This window comes from Hyla sarda, chromosome 7, assembly GCF_029499605.1.
Source record: "Hyla sarda isolate aHylSar1 chromosome 7, aHylSar1.hap1, whole genome shotgun sequence".
Taxonomy (NCBI): Eukaryota; Metazoa; Chordata; class Amphibia; order Anura; family Hylidae; genus Hyla; species Hyla sarda.
In genome coordinates, this window is record NC_079195.1 from 114,146,185 (window position 1) to 114,164,195 (window position 18,011).

Consider the following 18,011-nt stretch of genomic DNA (forward strand, 5'->3'; position numbering starts at 1 on the left):
CTCCTCCTCGGCTCCTCTCTCCTCTGGTCCCCTGCAATCTGTTCCTGTGCCTCCCGCCGTGGAGGCTATGCAGGTCGACCGGTCTCGCCTGACACCTCAAGAGAGGACACGACGCCGTATGGAGAACCTCTGCCTGTACTGTGCTAGTACCGAACACTTCCTAAGAGATTGTCCTATCCGTCCTCCCCGCCTGGAAAGACGTACGCTGACTCCGCACAAAGGTGAGACAGTCCTTGATGTCTACTCTGCTTCTCCACGTCTTACTGTGCCTGTGCGGATGTCTGCCTCTGCCTTCTCCTTCTCTACAGTGGCCTTCTTGGACTCAGGATCTGCAGGAAATTTTATTTTGGCCTCTCTCGTCAACAGGTTCAACATCCCGGTGACCAGTCTCGCCAGACCCCTCTACATCAATTGTGTAAATAATGAAAGATTGGACTGTACCATACGTTTCCGCACGGAGCCCCTTCTTATGAGCATCGGATCTCATCATGAGAGGATTGAACTTTTGGTCCTCCCCAATTGCACCTCGGAAATTCTCCTTGGACTTCCCTGGCTTCAACTTCATTCCCCTACCCTGGATTGGTCCACTGGGGAGATCAAGAGTTGGGGGTCCTCTTGTTCCAAGAACTGTCTAAAACCGGTTCCCAGTAACCCTTGCCGTAACTCTGTGGTTCCTCCAGTAACCGGTCTCCCTAAGGCCTATATGGACTTCGCGGATGTTTTCTGCAAAAAACAAGCTGAGACTCTACCTCCTCACAGGCCTTATGATTGCCCTATCGACCTCCTCCCGGGCACTACTCCACCCCGGGGCAGAATTTATCCTCTCTCTGCCCCAGAGACTCTTGCCATGTCCGAATACGTCCAGGAGAATCTAAAAAAGGGCTTTATCCGTAAATCCTCCTCTCCTGCCGGAGCCGGATTTTTCTTTGTGTCCAAAAAAGATGGCTCCCTACGTCCTTGCATTGACTACCGCGGTCTTAATAAAATCACGGTTAAGAACCGCTACCCCTTACCCCTCATCTCTGAACTCTTTGATCGCCTCCAAGGTGCCCACATCTTCACTAAATTGGACTTAAGAGGCGCCTATAACCTCATCCGCATCAGAGAGGGGGACGAGTGGAAAACGGCATTTAACACCAGAGATGGACACTTTGAGTATCTGGTCATGCCCTTTGGACTGTGCAACGCCCCTGCCGTCTTCCAAGACTTTGTCAATGAAATTTTTCGTGATCTGTTATACTCCTGTGTTGTTGTATATCTGGACGATATCCTAATTTTTTCTGCCAATCTAGAAGAACACCGCCAGCATGTCCGTATGGTTCTTCAGAGACTTCGTGACAACCAACTCTATGCCAAAATTGAGAAATGTCTGTTTGAATGCCAATCTCTTCCTTTTCTAGGATATTTGGTCTCTGGCCAGGGACTACAGATGGATCCAGACAAACTCTCTGCCGTCTTAGATTGGCCACGCCCCTCCGGACTCCGTGCTATCCAACGCTTTTTGGGGTTCGCCAATTATTACAGGCAATTTATTCCACATTTTCTACCATTGTGGCTCCTATCGTGGCTTTAACCAAAAAAAATGCTGATCCCAAGTCCTGGCCTCCTCAAGCAGAAGACGCCTTTAAACGACTCAAGTCTGCCTTTTCTTCGGCTCCCGTCCTCTCCAGACCTGACCCTTCCAAACCCTTCCTATTGGAGGTTGATGCCTCCTCAGTGGGAGCTGGAGCTGTTCTTCTACAAAAAAATTCTTCCGGGCATGCTGTCACTTGTGGTTTTTTCTCTAGGACCTTCTCTCCAGCGGAGAGGAACTACTCCATCGGGGATCGAGAGCTTCTAGCCATTAAATTAGCACTTGAGGAATGGAGGCATCTGCTGGAGGGATCAAGTTCTCCTGTTATTATCTACACCGACCACAAGAACCTCTCCTACCTCCAGTCTGCCCAACGGCTGAATCCTCGCCAGGCCCGGTGGTCTCTGTTCTTTGCCCGATTTAATTTTGAGATTCACTTTCGTCCTGCCGATAAGAACATTAGGGCCGATGCTCTCTCGTTCCTCGGATGCCTCAGAAGTTGAACTCTCTCCGCAACACATCATTCCACCTGACTGCCTGATCTCCACTTCTCCTGCCTCCATCAGGCAGACTCCTCCAGGAAAGACCTTTGTTTCTCCTCGCCAACGCCTCGGAATCCTCAAATGGGGTCACTCCTCCCATCTCGCAGGTCATGCGGGTATCAAGAAATCTGTGCAACTCATCTCCCGCTTCTATTGGTGGCCGACTCTGGAGACGGATGTTGTGGACTTTGTGCGAGCCTGCACTATCTGTGCCCGGGATAAGACTCCTCGCCAGAAGCCCGCTGGTTTTCTTCATCCTCTGCCTGTCCCCGAACAGCCTTGGTCTCTGATTGGTATGGATTTTATTACTGATTTACCCCCTTCCCGTGGCAACACTGTCATTTGGGTGGTCGTTGATCGATTCTCCAAAATGGCACATTTCATCCCTCTTCCTGGTCTTCCTTCTGCGCCTCAGTTGGCTAAACAATTTTTTGTACACATTTTTCGTCTTCACGGGTTGCCTACGCAGATTGTCTCGGATAGAGGCGTCCAATTCGTGTCTAAATTCTGGAGGGCTCTCTGTAAACAACTCAAGATTAAATTAAATTTTTCTTCTGCATATCATCCCCAGTCCAATGGACAAGTAGAAAGGATTAACCAGATCTTGGGTGATTATTTGCGACATTTTGTTTCCTCCCGCCAGGATGACTGGGCAGATCTCCTCCCATGGGCCGAATTCTCGTATAACTTCAGGGTCTCTGAGTCTTCCTCCAAATCCCCATTTTTCGTGGTGTACGGCCGTCACCCTCTTCCCCCCCTCCCTACTCCCTTGCCCTCTGGTCTGCCCGCTGTGGATGAAATTTCTCGTGACCTTTCCATCATATGGAGAGAGACCCAAAATTCTCTCTTACAGGCTTCATCACGCATGAAGAAGTTCGCGGATAAGAAAAGAAGAGCTCCCCCCGTTTTTTCCCCTGGAGACAAGGTATGGCTCTCCGCTAAATATGTCCGCTTCCGTGTCCCTAGCTACAAGTTGGGACCACGCTATCTTGGTCCTTTCAAAATTTTGTGTCAAATTAATCCTGTCTCTTATAAACTTCTTCTTCCTCCCTCTCTTCGTATCCCTAATGCCTTTCACGTCTCTCTTCTCAAACCACTCATCCTCAACCGTTTTTCTCCCAAATCTGTTCCTCCCACTCCTGTTTCTGGCTCCTCGGACATCTTCTCGGTCAAAGAAATTTTAGCTGCCAAAAAGGTCAGAGGGAAAAATTTTTTTTTAGTGGACTGGGAGGGTTGTGGTCCTGAAGAGAGATCCTGGGAACCTGAGGACAACATCCTAGACAAAAGTCTGCTCCTCAGGTTCTCAGGCTCTAAGAAGAGGGGGAGACCCAAGGGGGGGGGTACTGTTACGCCGAGCGCTCCGGGTCCCCGCTCCTCCCCGGAGCGCTCGCTTCACTCTCCCCGCGGCAGCGCTCCGGTCACGTCCTCTGACCCGGGGCGCTGCGATTCCGCTGCCAGCCGGGATGCGATTCGCGATGCGGGTAGCGCCCGCTCGCGATGCGCACCCCGGCTCCCCTACCTGACTCGCTCTCCGTCTGTTCTTTCCCGGCGCGCGCGGCCCCGCTCCCTAGGGCGCGCGCGCGCCGGGTCTCTGCGATTTAAAGGGCCACTGCGCCGCTGATTGGCGCAGTGGTCCCAATTAGTGTGTTCACCTGTGCACTTCCCTATATCACCTCACTTCCCCTGCACTCCCTTGCCGGATCTTGTTGCCTTAGTGCCAGTGAAAGCGTTCCTTGTGTGTTCCTTGCCTGTGTTTCCAGACCTTCTGCCGTTGCCCCTGACTACGATCCTTGCTGCCTGCCCCGACCTTCTGCTACGTCCGACCTTGCTTTTGCCTACTCCCTTGTACCGCGCCTATCTTCAGCAGCCAGAGAGGTGAGCCGTTGCTAGTGGATACGACCTGGTCACTACCGCCGCAGCAAGACCATCCCGCTTTGCGGCGGGCTCTGGTGAAAACCAGTAGTGGCTTAGAACCGGTCCACTAGCACGGTCCACGCCAATCCCTCTCTGGCACAGAGGATCCACTACCTGCCAGCCGGCATCGTGACACACATGCAGGAAAATGTATACGTTTAAAATCTTCTGACCCCTATAACTTTATTTTTCCGCGTATGGGCCGGTTTGAGGACTGATTTTTTGCACCGGGATTTGAAGTTTTTATCGGTACCATTTTTATATTGATCAGAATTTTGGATTGCTTTTTATTCATTTTTTCATTATATAAAAAGTGACCAAAAATATGCTATTTTGGACTTTGGAATTTTTTTGCAGGTATGCCATTGACTGTGCAGTTTAATTTACCATATAATTTTAGAGATCGGACATTTCCACACGCGGAGGTGCCACATATGTTTAGTTTCATTTTTATTTACAAAGGTTTTTATTTTAGATGGGAAATGGGGGGGGGGGGGTGATTCTTACTTTTATTAGGGTAGGGGTTAAATGATCTTTATTAACATTTTTTTCACACATTTTTTTTTTTTTTGCAGTGTTATAGCCCCCCTAGTGGCTATTACTCTGCACCCACTGATCTGCTACACAGGTCATTGCCGTGCATTGACACGGAAAAGATCAGAGTTATCGGCGGTCGATTGCTCAAGCCTGGATTTCAGGCTTGGAGCAATGAATCGCCGATCGGACACGATAGAGGCATGTAAGGGGACCTCTGCTCGTCTTCTAGCTTATCGGGACATCGCACTTTCAGCCTGACTGAGCTGCCGGTAAACTTTCACATTCATTTTAGATGTGGTGATCAACTTTGCAGAACGCTATTAGCCCAGGGTCCCGGATTTCATTAGCCGATGGGACCGACCCGGTATGACGCAGGGTCACGGCGCGACCCTGCGTTATTTACCGGGACTGGGCGCAGGGCGTACAGGTACTTAAGAGGTTAAGGGGGGCAATAAACAACAACAATAAAGCATTTACACTACTAAAACAAGACTGCAGTGAAGAAGAATTAAAAAGCTATAGAGAAAAATGTGTAAAAAACACTGATAAAATGAAGACAGAAAGACTCATTGCCAAAAAAAAGGGAAACTAGCAAAAGGATTAAAAATGAAAGTGTTGGCCCTTTAAAAAATTATGAGTCAGAAATTATAAATGGGGATATGGAAAAAGCAAATATATTAAACAAATTCTTCTCCACTGTATTCACTGAGAAAAATGAAATGCCAGGTGAAATACAGCGAGATAAGGTAAAATCCCCAGTACAGGTCACCTATCTAACCCAGGAAGAAGTACAAACAATCAAAATAGATAAATCACCAGGTCCAGATGGCATTCCACCCTGTGTTCTAAAGGAATTAAGTAATGTAATAGATAGACCCCAATTTTTTATATTCAGGGACTCTATAGTAACAAGGACTGTTCCCCAGGACTGGCGCATGGCAAATGTGGTGCCAATATTTAAAAAGGGGTCAAAAGGTGACCCTGGGAATTATAGGCCTGTTATTTAAATCTCCGTTGTATGTAAATTGTTTGAGGGTTTTCTAAGGGATGCTATTTTGGAGTATCTTGATAAAAATAAATGTATGACCCCATATCAGCATCGCTTTGTGAGGGATCGGTCCTGTCAAATTAACCCGATCAGCTTTTATGAGGAGGTGAGCTCCAGACTGGACTATGGGGAATCACTGGATGTTGTTTATCTGGACTTTTCCAAAGCATTTGATTCGGTGCCACATAAAAGGTTGGTGCATAGTAACTGGCTCAGTGAGGGGAAACAGAGGGTGGTTATTAATGGTACTTATTCTGAATGGGTGACTTTTGCTAATGGGGTACCACAGGGTCAGTCTTGAGTCCTGGTCTATTTATTATATTTATGAATGACCGTGTAGAGGGGTTGTATAGTAAAGTAGCAATCTTTGCAGATGATACTAAACTCTGTAAAGCGGTAAACACTATGGAGGACAGTGCACTATTACAAATGGATCTGGATAGGTTGGAGGTTTGGGTTGAGAAGTGGCAGATGAGGTTCAACACTGATAAATGTAAGGTTCCAAAAATGAAGAAACACAGAAGGCATATTTTCGTATGTGCCTGCTTTATCTCTTCCACACACACACTGATAAATGTAAGGTAATGCACTTGGAGAAGAAAAATCTGAGCTGGGATTATCTATTAAACGTGAGTAGTGATGTCGCGAACATAACATTTTAGTTTCGCGAATGATAACGTCCGCAAAAGTTCGCGAACCGGCGAAACGCCATTGACTTCAATGGGCAGGCGAATTTTAAAACCCACAGGGACTCTTTCTGGCCACAATAGTGATTTAAAAGTTGTTTCAGGGGGACAAACACCTGGACTGTGGCGTGCCGGAGTGGGATCCATGGCAATACTCCCATGGAAAATTACATAGTTTGGTTTTATTACATAGTTTGGCAGAGTCTGGTTTTATTCCATAAAGGGCATAAATCACCTAACATTCTTAAATGGTTTGGAATAACGTGCTTTAGCCCCCTTTAGGCAGCACATAGTTAGATCCCCCCTTTAGGCATCACATAGTTAGATTCCCCCTTTAGGCAGCACATAGATTCCCCCATGTTAGGCAGCACATAGTTAGAGCTCCCCTTTAGGCAGTACATAAGATTCCCCCATATTAGGCAGCACATACTTAGAGCCCCCCTTGAGGCAGCACATAGTGGGATTTGAACAAGGCCCCAGCGCTGCAAGCAGCAGTGCTAATCTCTGAGCCCCCATGCTACCCTTAGCATACATCTAATATCCATGGTTGCAAAAATGGACAGAGATGTCAGCAGAGAGTACCTGAAAAATTAGGCATGTACACATGCCTGAAAAATTTGGTATTGTTGCAGCCGCTTCTGTAGCAGCGGCCATAAAAATTGCAGCACCATAACAAGTGCAGCAGCAGAGGCCAGAAAAATTAGGCATGTACACCTGGCAGGTAAATTTGGTTATTGTCGCAGCGGCCATAAAAATTGCAGCACCATAACAAGTGCAGCAGCAGAGGCCAGAAAAATTAGGCATGTACACCTGGCAGGAAAATTTGGTATTGTCGCAGCTGTAGCAGCGGCCATAAAAATTGCAGCACCATAAGAAGTGCAGCAGCAGAAGCCAGAAAAATTAGGCATGTACAACTGGCTGAAAAATTTGGTATTGTCGCAGCCGCTGCTGTAGCAGCGGCCTTAAAAAATTATGTTTGTTTTGCCAGGCAGAAAGTACCCTAAAACATTGCGGCTTGAACCCTAGTTGGTGGCGGATAAGTCACGCAAGTCATCCGGCTTTCAGAGTTCGAATACAGCAGCGTGTGAACCATTTTTAGGCCAAGGCAGCTCATCTGATCAGGCCTTGTTCAGTCAAATGTATCACCCAGTGTCAGTCCCTTCGGAATCCATCGCTCATTCATCTTAAGAAAGGTGAGGTAATCCAGACTTTTTTGACCAAGGCGACTCCTCTTCTCAGTGACAATACCTCCTGCTGCACTGAAGGTCCTTTCTGACAGGACACTTGAAGCGGGACAGGCCAGAAGTTCGAGCGCAAATTGGGATAGCTCAGGCCACAGGTCAAGCCGGCACACCCAGTAGTCAAGGGGTTCATCGCTCCTCAGAGTGTCGATATCTGCGGTTAAGGCCAGGTAGTCTGCTACCTGTCGGTCAAGTTGTTCTCTGAGGGTGGACCCCAAAGTGCTGTGGCGATGCGTAGGACTTAAAAAGCTCTGTATGTCCTCCATCAACAGCATGTCTGTACAGCTTCCTATCCTTGCCGGCGTGTTCGTGGGAGGAGGAGGAGGATTACTTTCACCTCTTCCCCTGTTAGATCTCTGTTGTGCTGTGACATGACCCTTATACACTGTGTACAGCATACTTTTTAATTTATTTTGGACCTGCTGAATCCTTTCCGCCTTGCTGTAATGCGGTATCATGTCAGGCACTTTATGTTTATACCGGGGGTCTAGTAGCGTGGATACCCAGTACAGGTCATTCTCCTTCATCCTTTTTATACGAGGGGCCTTCAACAGGCACGACAGCATGAAAGACCCCATTTGCACAAGGACGGATGCCGAGCTACTCATGTCCCGTTCCTCGTCCTCAGTGATGTCAGGGAAGGTATAATCTTCTTCCCCCCAGCCTCGTACAACACCACGGGAACCAGATAGGTGACAAGGAGCACCATGGGATACCTGCTGTGGTTGGTCTTCCTCCTCCTCTTCAAAGCCACATTCCTCCTTTGACTCCTCTTCCTCACAATCCTCTTCCAGCGTTGCGCAGGTCCAGCAAGCGATGATGATAAGGCTGTTTCTGGTGGTGATGGTGTCCACAACTCTTCCTCTTCACGCTCATCTACCTGATCCAGCACTCTTCGCAGGGCACGCTCCAGGAAGAAAACAAACGGTGTGATGTCGCTGATGGTGCCTTCGGTGCGACTGACCGGGTTTGTCACCTCCTCAAAAGGACGCATGAACCTACAGGCATTGCGCATGAGCCTCCAGTAACGTGGCAAAAAAATTCCCAGCTCCGCAGATGATGTCCTAGCACCCCGGTCATACAAATATTTGTTGACGGCTTTTTCTTGTTGGAGCAGGCGGTCGAACATTAGGAGTGTTGAATTCCAACGTGTCGGGCTGTGGCAAATCAAGCGCCTCATTGGCATGTTGTTTCGCCGCTGGATATCTGACAAGTGCGCCATGGCCGTGTAGGAACGCCTGAAATGGCCACACACCTTCCTGGACTGCTTCAGGACATCCTGTAAGCCTGGGTACTTGAGCACAAAGTGTTGTACAATCAAATTACACACATGTGCCACGCACGGCACATGTGTCAACTTGCCCAACCTCAATGCCGTCAACAAATTTGTTCCATTGTCACAAACCACCTTGCCGATCTCCAGTTGGTGCGGAGTCAGCCACTGGTCCACCTGTGCGTTCAGGGCCGACAGGAGCGCTGGTGCGGTGTGACTCTCCGCTTTGAGGCAAGTCAAACCCCAAGATGGCGTGACACTGCCATATCCGGGATGTGGAATAGCACATGGGGAGCTGGGGGGGGGGGTGCAAGACGCAGCAGTGGAAGAGGACTCGGCCGAGGAGGTTATGGAAGAGGATGGAGTAGGAGGAAAAGAGGAGGTGGCAGCAGGCCTGCCTGCAAGTCGTGGCGGTGTCACCAACTCCTCTGCAGAGCCATGCATTCCATGCTTGGCAGCCGTCACCAGGTTTACCCAATGAGCAGTGTAGGTGATATACCTGCCCTGACCATGCTTTGCAGACCAGGTATCAGTGGTCAGATGGACCCTTGCCCCTACACTGTGTGCCAGACATGCCATAATTTCCTTTTGCACAATGGAGTAAAGGTTGGGGATTGCCTTTTGTGCAAAAAAATTTCCACTGTAAGGTAAAAGCTGGCGGGCTAGCAGTTCCGACAAGCCAGCTATCAAATGCCGGGCTAGGGGGTGACTATGAGTCATTGTCTTCTTGCGCTCAAACATCTCCTTGACAGACACCTGACTATGGGCAGATGAGCAGGAACTGCTCAGGCGAGAGACGGAGAGGCGGATGATTGAGAGGGGGCAAGGAGGGCAGCAGTGGTTGACCTGGCTGAAGATGCTGGACCAGGAGGAAGATGGCGGCTTTGACTTTGTGTGCTGCTTGTACTGACGTGTTGATCCCATAGGCATTTGTGATGTAACATCATGTGCCTTCGCAAAGCAGTTGTGCCTAGGTGGGTGTTGGACTTCCCACGACTCAGTTTCTTCTGGCACAGGTTGCAAATGGCCTCCCTGTTGTCAGAGGCAGACACACAAAAAAAATGCCACACTGCTGAGCTCTACGATGATGGCATTCTGGTGGTGGCAACAGCATGCGTTGATTGGCGTCCCATCTGGCTGACCCCCGGTGCCGATGCATGCTGTCTGACTGTGCCACTAGCTCCTTGCAACGACCTCCCCCTTCTTCCAACTCGTCTCCTCCTCCTCTCTGTCTCCCTCTCTGAACTTTCCTCTCTGTCTCCCTCTCTGAACTTTCTTCTCTTCTAGCGTGCACCCACGTGGCATCCACGGACACATCATCATCATCAACACCTTCACCGCTATCTGACACCTCAAGAAAGGAAGCAGCAGCATGTACAATATCATCATCACACCGTACGTCCATGTGTGTAATGCTGCCTGACTGAGACATATCCCTGTTAACTACATCCTCTGCCAATAATGGTTGTGCATCACTCATGTCTTCAAACTGATGTGTAAATAACTCCTCTGAAGGATCAAGTAAAGCTGCTGTGGTGCTAGTGTTGGTTGTGGTGGCGGCAGGCGGGCAAGTGGTAGCATGGGAGGTGCCCAAAGCTAAGCTAGAGGAGAAGGACGGTGCATCAATGTTCCGAGCGGAAGCTTTAGTAGTAGATTAGGTGTCTTGTGATAGCCAGTCAACTAAGTCCTCAGAACTTTGGGGGTTCAGGGTACGTGGCCTCTGAACACTGGCCATTCTAGGGCCAAAGGGAATCCCAGCACCACCACGGCCCCTGCGGGGTGGCCTTCCTCTGACTGTTATTTTTTTGGTTAAATTTGCACAACTGTCACACCTATTGTGATTTGCACTAGGGTGACACAATTTGCCCTGCAGGCAGGAAAAATGGCAACTGTGACGTGAACTAACAGTGACAACTGATTTTATTTAACAGCCAAAAATGGTATTTTTTTTTTAATTTGCACAACTGTCACACCTAATGTGATTTGCACTAGTGTGACAATGAGCAAAAAAACTTGCCAGCGGAGTTCCTCTTTTATGCAGTGGTCCCCAACCAGGGTGCCTGCAGCTGTTGCAAGACTAATGGATTGATATCTTTCAGCCCTTTGAATACTGTATTAGTTAGTTGCTTGAAGGAACTTAAGTTTGATTCTGGAGTATCCCTTTTAACCAGCGGTTCCCTCCCAACCAGGGTGCCTCCAGCTGTTGCAAGACTAACGGACTGATATCTTTCAGCCCTTTGAATACTGTAGTAGATAGTTGCTTGAAGGAACTTAAGTTTGATTCTGGAGTACCCCTTTTAACCAGCGGTTCCCTCCCAACCAGGACTGATATCTTTCAGCCCTAAAAAGGGCTTTTTTTGGGTGCTGTCCTTAAAGCAGAGGTTACACTAGTGCTTTAGGAGTAAACTGTACCCTGAATACACCACCTAGCAGCAACCTAGCTATCGCTTTCCCTATACAGCAGGAGCAGCTTCTCTAACCCTCCACTTCCTAAGCCTGTAGCATGCTGAATGAGGCTAAAATGGCATCTGTGCAAGAGGTAGGAGGGTCTGGAAGGGAGGGACTGATGCTGATTGGCTGTAATGTGTCTGCTGACTCTGACTCACAGGGTCAAAGTTTACTGCAATGTTAAAGTATAGGCGGCTGATCGAATTTCACATATGTTCGCCCGGCGATGCGAACACGAACATGCTAAATTCGCCGACGAACAATTCGCGACATCTCTAAACGGGAGCACACTTGGGACGACTGACTTGGAAAAGGACTTTGGAGTCTACATCTACATTTAGATGTAGTGACCAGTGTCGGACAGCTGCTACCAAGACAAATAAAATTATGGGGTGCATCAATAGGGGTATTATTGCCCACGACAAGGAAATAATTCTACCGCTGTACAAATCACTAGTCTAACCACACATAGAATACTGTGTACAGTACTGGGCACCAGTGTAAAAGAAAGATATAGTGGAGCTGGAGAGGGTTCAAAGACGGGCAACCAGAGTAATACAGGGAATTAGGGTTATTTAGTTTAGAAAAAAGAAGGCTTAGGGGAGACCTAATAACTATGTATAACTATATCAGGGGACCGTACAGAGATCTTTCCCATGATCTATTTATACCCAGGACTGTATCTATAATCTATAACAAGGGGGCATCCTCTAAGTCTAGAGGAAAGAGGGTTTCTACACCAGTACAGTTCTTTACTGCAAGAGCAGTAAGACTGTGGAATTCTCTGCCTGAGGTGGTGGACATGGTTAACATTACTGGTTAAGGATTCTAGATTTATAGGGACAGAAGGTTGATCCAGGAATTTATTTTGATATATACATATTTGGAGTCAGGAAGGAATTTTTACCTCTAGTATGAGGGTTTTTTGCCTGCCTCTGGATCAACTCAGTAGGGACTCATTAGGGGTATAGGTTGAACTTGATGGACTCTGTCTTTTTTCAACCTTATGAAGGTATTGAAAGAGCTTTATTCATCATTCACTCGTCATTACAAGTCATACAATAAATTACAATCACACAAATCAGGACAGTACAATATACAGCACAGGTTCCCTAAGCTATACACCGTACCACATGCTACGCTAACACTCCGCTCCATCACTCGATATCGAATAAATAAAGTTGAAAAAAACAATATATTACAGTCTGTGGGGCGGGGGGTCAATGGGGGTAGGGGGAGGGCAGATCACATGGTCAAACTACTGGGCAAAAGTATGGGGAGGTAGGGGAAGCAGAGGGTTTTCAATCCTCTTCTTCATCAACGTCCGGGCGGTCCAAGATGGGATTGTCTCTAAGCCAGCTGTGGACCAGCCTGCGGCAGTCCTGGACGGACATGTCCTCCCTGTTGTAGATGAGGCGATTCCTGGCCAGCCATATAGCATCCCTAAAACAGTTCCTAAGGCGCTAGGCCTCCTGGATGGCCTCCACATCGTGAACCCCAGGAAAAAGTCCATAAAGCACCGAATGGTAGGAAAGGTTGTTCCTGTGTACCGAGTCTCTAAATTCAGGTTAAATGGCGTTCAATAGGCCCTGCGCAAAGGGGTACTACCAAAAGACGTGCATAGATGTTTCCTCCACATAGGGGCACCTGGGGCAGTACCTGATTTTGCACAGGTCACGGACATGCATGAATGACCTCAGAGATAATCTCCCCTGAATGGCCATCCACGACAAGTCCTTGTGTCCATTGATTGGCTTTGCAGAGGCTACATTGTCCCAAACAAACTCTGCCGTGGCCTTAGGGAGCCCTGGAACTGGCTCCAGCAAGTCCTTAGCTCTGATGAGCTTGTAAACAGACATAGGCTTCCACAAGTCTGGCTTGAGTCCCTCCAGTTGGTGTTCCCCTATGAACCGGACAACTTCCCCATAGTACCAGGGAGTGTGCCAGTTGTAAGGTATGGATCTGTCCCACCTGTCCCAGACAACTCTTCCATTGAACAAGGAGAAACAGGCGGGACACGGACCTGCCCGCAGAGCCTTTCTTTTCGACCAATGCTGACAAATGCAAAAGAAGTCCACAGCAGAGTGGGGATATCGGGGACTCCCTTCCCACCCTTGCTGGGCTCCTTGTACATAACAGTCCATTTAACTCTGTCCATTTTGCCCCAAATGAGGCAAAACACAGTCCAGGTGATGGCCCTGCAAAAGGTGGCCAGGGGGGGGGGGCCAGGCCTGTGCGTACTGTGTGTACTTTATCTCAGGCAAAACTTCACTCCGCAAGACAAGTGTTTTGCCCTCAATCGAGAGCTGTCTTGTACTCCAAAGTGTGATCTTTGAGTTCATTTTAGCCAGTCAATCTTTCCAGGACTTGAGGGCCGGGCCTTCCTTCCTGAACAGACTCTGAGGATTTGAATGAAGTCTTTTTTCAACCTTATGAAGTATGTTACTATTTCTAGTATTCATGCTCATCACTATTGATGACATACCTAGGGAAATCCAGGTACCAATTTGTCACATATGTCTGACCTCAAGGCTACTCTTAGCTTCTAGATGGAAATCTAAAAACTCTCCATCTTTACATCAGCTAACAAATAGGTTGTATATGGATTACCAATGTGAGTTATCTCTTGCTAGCCAAAGAGGTAAAAGAGATAATTGTGTCTCTTTATGGAAAAGCTGGGTTGATGTTTACAAACCACCATAGCCATTTATTAATTTTGCTGTCCTTATACCTATATACTAGTGTTGAGAGGCATAGGCCATATTCGAATTCGCGATATTTCGTGAATATATGGACGAATATTCGTCATATATTTGCTAAATTCGCATATTCTTATATTCGCGTTTTATTTTTGCATATGCGAAAATTCGCGTATGCGAAAATTAGCATATGCAAATTTCCGCATATGCGAAAATTCGCACACCAGTCTCACACAGTAGTATTAGAGCCTTCTCTATACCACACAAGCTGGAAGCAGAGAGGGGTGATCACTGTGATGTGTACTGTGAAAAAAAAAAATAAAAATAAATACAAATATTCCTAATTACGAATATATAGTGCTATATTCGCGAATATTCGCGAATTCACGAATATGCGATATTCGCGAATACAACACTACTATACACTAATATTTTGTGTGTTTACCAATAATCCTAGGTGAATGATTCTGCAAGAGGAGGCAACTGGAGGAACCCTGAACTTGAATCCGAATTAGCAAATAATGAACACCAATATAAATTCTCCATCATTTATTCATAACACTCTGTGATAATCTCTTATAATAAAACTATTAGACCGCGATTTTCTATCTTTCTATACTGCCATGTTAATTTATTTTGTTTATGTCACTTTAATTATGTAAAATAATAACCAAAAGTTCAGGAAGCTGTTGATATTAAGATTAAAGGACAAGTCTCACAGTAAATAATTGTTCAGCTTTTAGTGCAGAAGGTAAAGTTATATAGGTTTGTAAATCACTTCCATTACCAATGCTGCTTAGAAACAAGCTTTTTCTGCATTCTTCTGTCTGACAGGAAATTCAGCTGTTCCAGGTTTTCATGACTTTCGACCCCCTATTCAGGCTGTTATCAGCAGCATCCCGGGGCCGTGACGTGACAATTACCCAGAAAACCCCTGTGCTGCAGAGAGCTCCCTGTGCTCGGCCTTAGCCCCTCCCATCTGATGAATATTCACACTGTCCTCCCTCTGTTCTGCAGTGATTGGCTGAGCAGCACTGCCTATATGCCGGCTGATTCAGATCATAGCAGAGTCAGCAAACAGGCTGATTCTCTCCCCTCTCCTTGCTAATGTTTTTATACTGAGAACGGAGGAGAGGGGGGAGGGGAGGGAGCTGTCACACTGAGCACTGGGGAGAGAGGAGTGCAGGGCAGAGAAGGGGGGAGGTGATTGTGTCAGTGTAAAGCAGGAGGGGGAGGGAGTGATTTTACAGTGTAAAACTGCAGCTTCAACTCCAGGGTCCCTCTCTCTGTGCATTGAGATTACATTTTGTTTCCTCGTGGCCCCCCTGCTGTATAGGGATATGATTGGAGCGCAGTGTTATGTGGGAGTGACTAACATAAGTTAGGGGTGGTAACAAGCTCTCTGCTCAGGCAGCTGAAGGCAGGAAATGTGAGCAGTGCATGCAGGGAAATGTAGTCTTTGAGATCACAGGCATAGCCACCATAACCAGGAAGTAACTGGAATTTATGAGCTGAATAGCCGGTGAATGGGGGGCGGGAAAAAAATCACAAACATGTCAGAGAGGTGGTAGGTGAATATGCTATGGAATGGCTAGGTATTTTTTTTTTCTTTGCTGCATGGGATATCTTCTTTAAGTCAACGACTACTATTTTGCATTCACTAAAACATGGACATTTCTACATATATTGAACACTGTTGTAGTGTGACAACTCAATGCAATTTTAAAACTTTCAATAAAAATTATTGTTAAACAGAGAGAGGGTGATAGACGCCATTGGCAGGGTGCAGAGATGCAGAGTAATGTACATTGCTCTGCATCTCTGCACACTGCTATTGGCATTTTTATTAGAGGAGGGGCTTATTCATATTTTTTTCAAATTTTTTATGTCCCCATAGGAGACTATTTATAGCAATCATAGCATAGCACTGATCAGTATTATCAGCAATCTACTTCTCTGGTCTGCTAGAAGACAAACCAGAGAAGAAGAACCTGTGAGAGCAGCTGGAGTCAGGTAAGGAGACTTTCATCTGCCATCTTGGCTCTTGTGATCCCCACAGTCGTGCTGCATGTAATCAGATGAGCCATCAGAGCTGCCGCATTGCCACAGTATTGATCGGTATTGGTAGATATCAGCATGATCGCTGGTGTCCGCCATAACAGGTGGGTCCCCAGACTACGATAGCAGCTGGGTTTATATATATAATATGGTAAGTAAGTAAGTAATATATATATGTATTAAGTTCATTTATATTGGTGTATTGGTGTAAAATGTATCTTCATTCATTTTTACATTTTTGTTAGTAAGAAATGCAGTTTGTCTTCTCATCCAGTGTTTGAGATGTAATTTCCCCCTTTATGGTTAAAATAACATGTCATCTTAACACTTATACTTTTTGCATAAATATAATTCCATGTGAGAAAAAATCCTGTACATGGATTGTTCATAAAACCAGGATTTATTGGTATTGATAATAAACTTGCACACATTGGCCCTCATTTACTAAGAGTGGAGTTTAGGTTTCTTTGTGGGTTTTAATTCCCTACAATTTATTGTCCACAGTATTTACTAAGGTTTCCCTACATTTTCCACTTTCCCTACACTTTGCTTTTTTTTTTACACATGTTTTGATCTGTCTGGTTTTCCTCCACCACATTTTATGTGGAAACCTTAGTAAATATGTTGTTTTTTTCTGTGAAAATGTCGGGAACATGCCCCCTTTCCCCGGTGGCCACACCAGGTTTTCTTGGCAAAATGGAGAGTTAGTCGGTGTTTTTCAATTCTGGTGCAAAATCTGACGCAGACAGAATTTCTGGTGCAATGCGACAGAATCTGGCGCAAAACCCGACAAAACATGTGGGGTTTGCAATAGTAAATGAGGGCCAATATGTTGAATTTTGCTATAATAAGCCTAAGAAAGCCTAAAATGTGTTAGCAGTTTATGTATTCAATTTTGACATATGCCAAGAAATCCAGATTTTTATTGACATATTTGTGATGAAATCTTTCACGTGTGAAATCAAGGTTTAGTAACCCAGAATTTTGATATTGTAGAAATATATTGATATATGTTTTAGTTATACGCAGATAAACTAAGTTTATCAACCTGGCATATATATTTATATATACATATATTTATATATACAGTATATCCAGCTGTAACTGTCTAACCTACATTTTCTGACTACATGGAATTTTGATTATTTAAATAAAATGGTGTTATATTACATTGTCTTTCAGAAAATAACAAACCTATTTGTAACAGTAGTGCTTGTCAAATCTGAGTAGTTTTTTTTTTTTTCCTTTTTGTAGGCTAATAGACTGAGGCCACAAGTTTAATGTGCATTTTTATTAGCTCAATTGTAGTTCAATTTTGAAATGGAATAAATTGAAGTATGTGTGAATGCACCTCCACTTGCAGGATAGGCTTGGCAGATATTGTTAGTGGCAGCGTTTTCTTTTCCCTCATGTGAAGTTTTGTGCCACCCACTACCAAACAAGTCATGCTGGATGATGTTGCAGACATCAATAACGTTCACCATAGCATCTCTAGACTCTGCTCTCATTTGTAAAGAGATCAAGACACCAATGGCAGACCCATCCACAATGCTTTGCCCCTTAGTTTCTATTCAGCACCACCTGGATCTGCTGGATACCGGCATAAGCAGTATATAGATTTATAGAAAGACTGCAGTAGTGTTTTATCACCACCTTTGGGGGGCGGAATTGATTACTGTATGGAAATGTTTTGGGTTTGGTAGAGTTACATTATGTACAAAGATAGGATAAAGAGTTTAAAGGATAGCTTTTAACTATTTATTTTGGCATTTCAGTACTGCATGCATTTCATTTGGTCAATCTATTGCACTATTTATTTGGATGCTTAATGTATGGTACTATTTATCTGGGTATTGAATGCATTATTTATCAAGGCATATATATATGCCTTGTATATATATATATATATATATATATATATATATATATATATATATGGGAATATGCAATGTAACTAATCACACCACCTTTTTGAATCTCCGTTTTACACCG

General features: G+C 45.8%; 1 protein-coding gene across 3 annotated transcripts in view; it reads right to left on the reverse strand.

Moving 5' to 3' along the window:
- NPFFR1 (neuropeptide FF receptor 1) overlaps positions 1 to 18,011 on the reverse strand; it is a 458,339-nt gene that overhangs the window by 293,204 nt on the left and 147,124 nt on the right. The window lies entirely within an intron of this gene.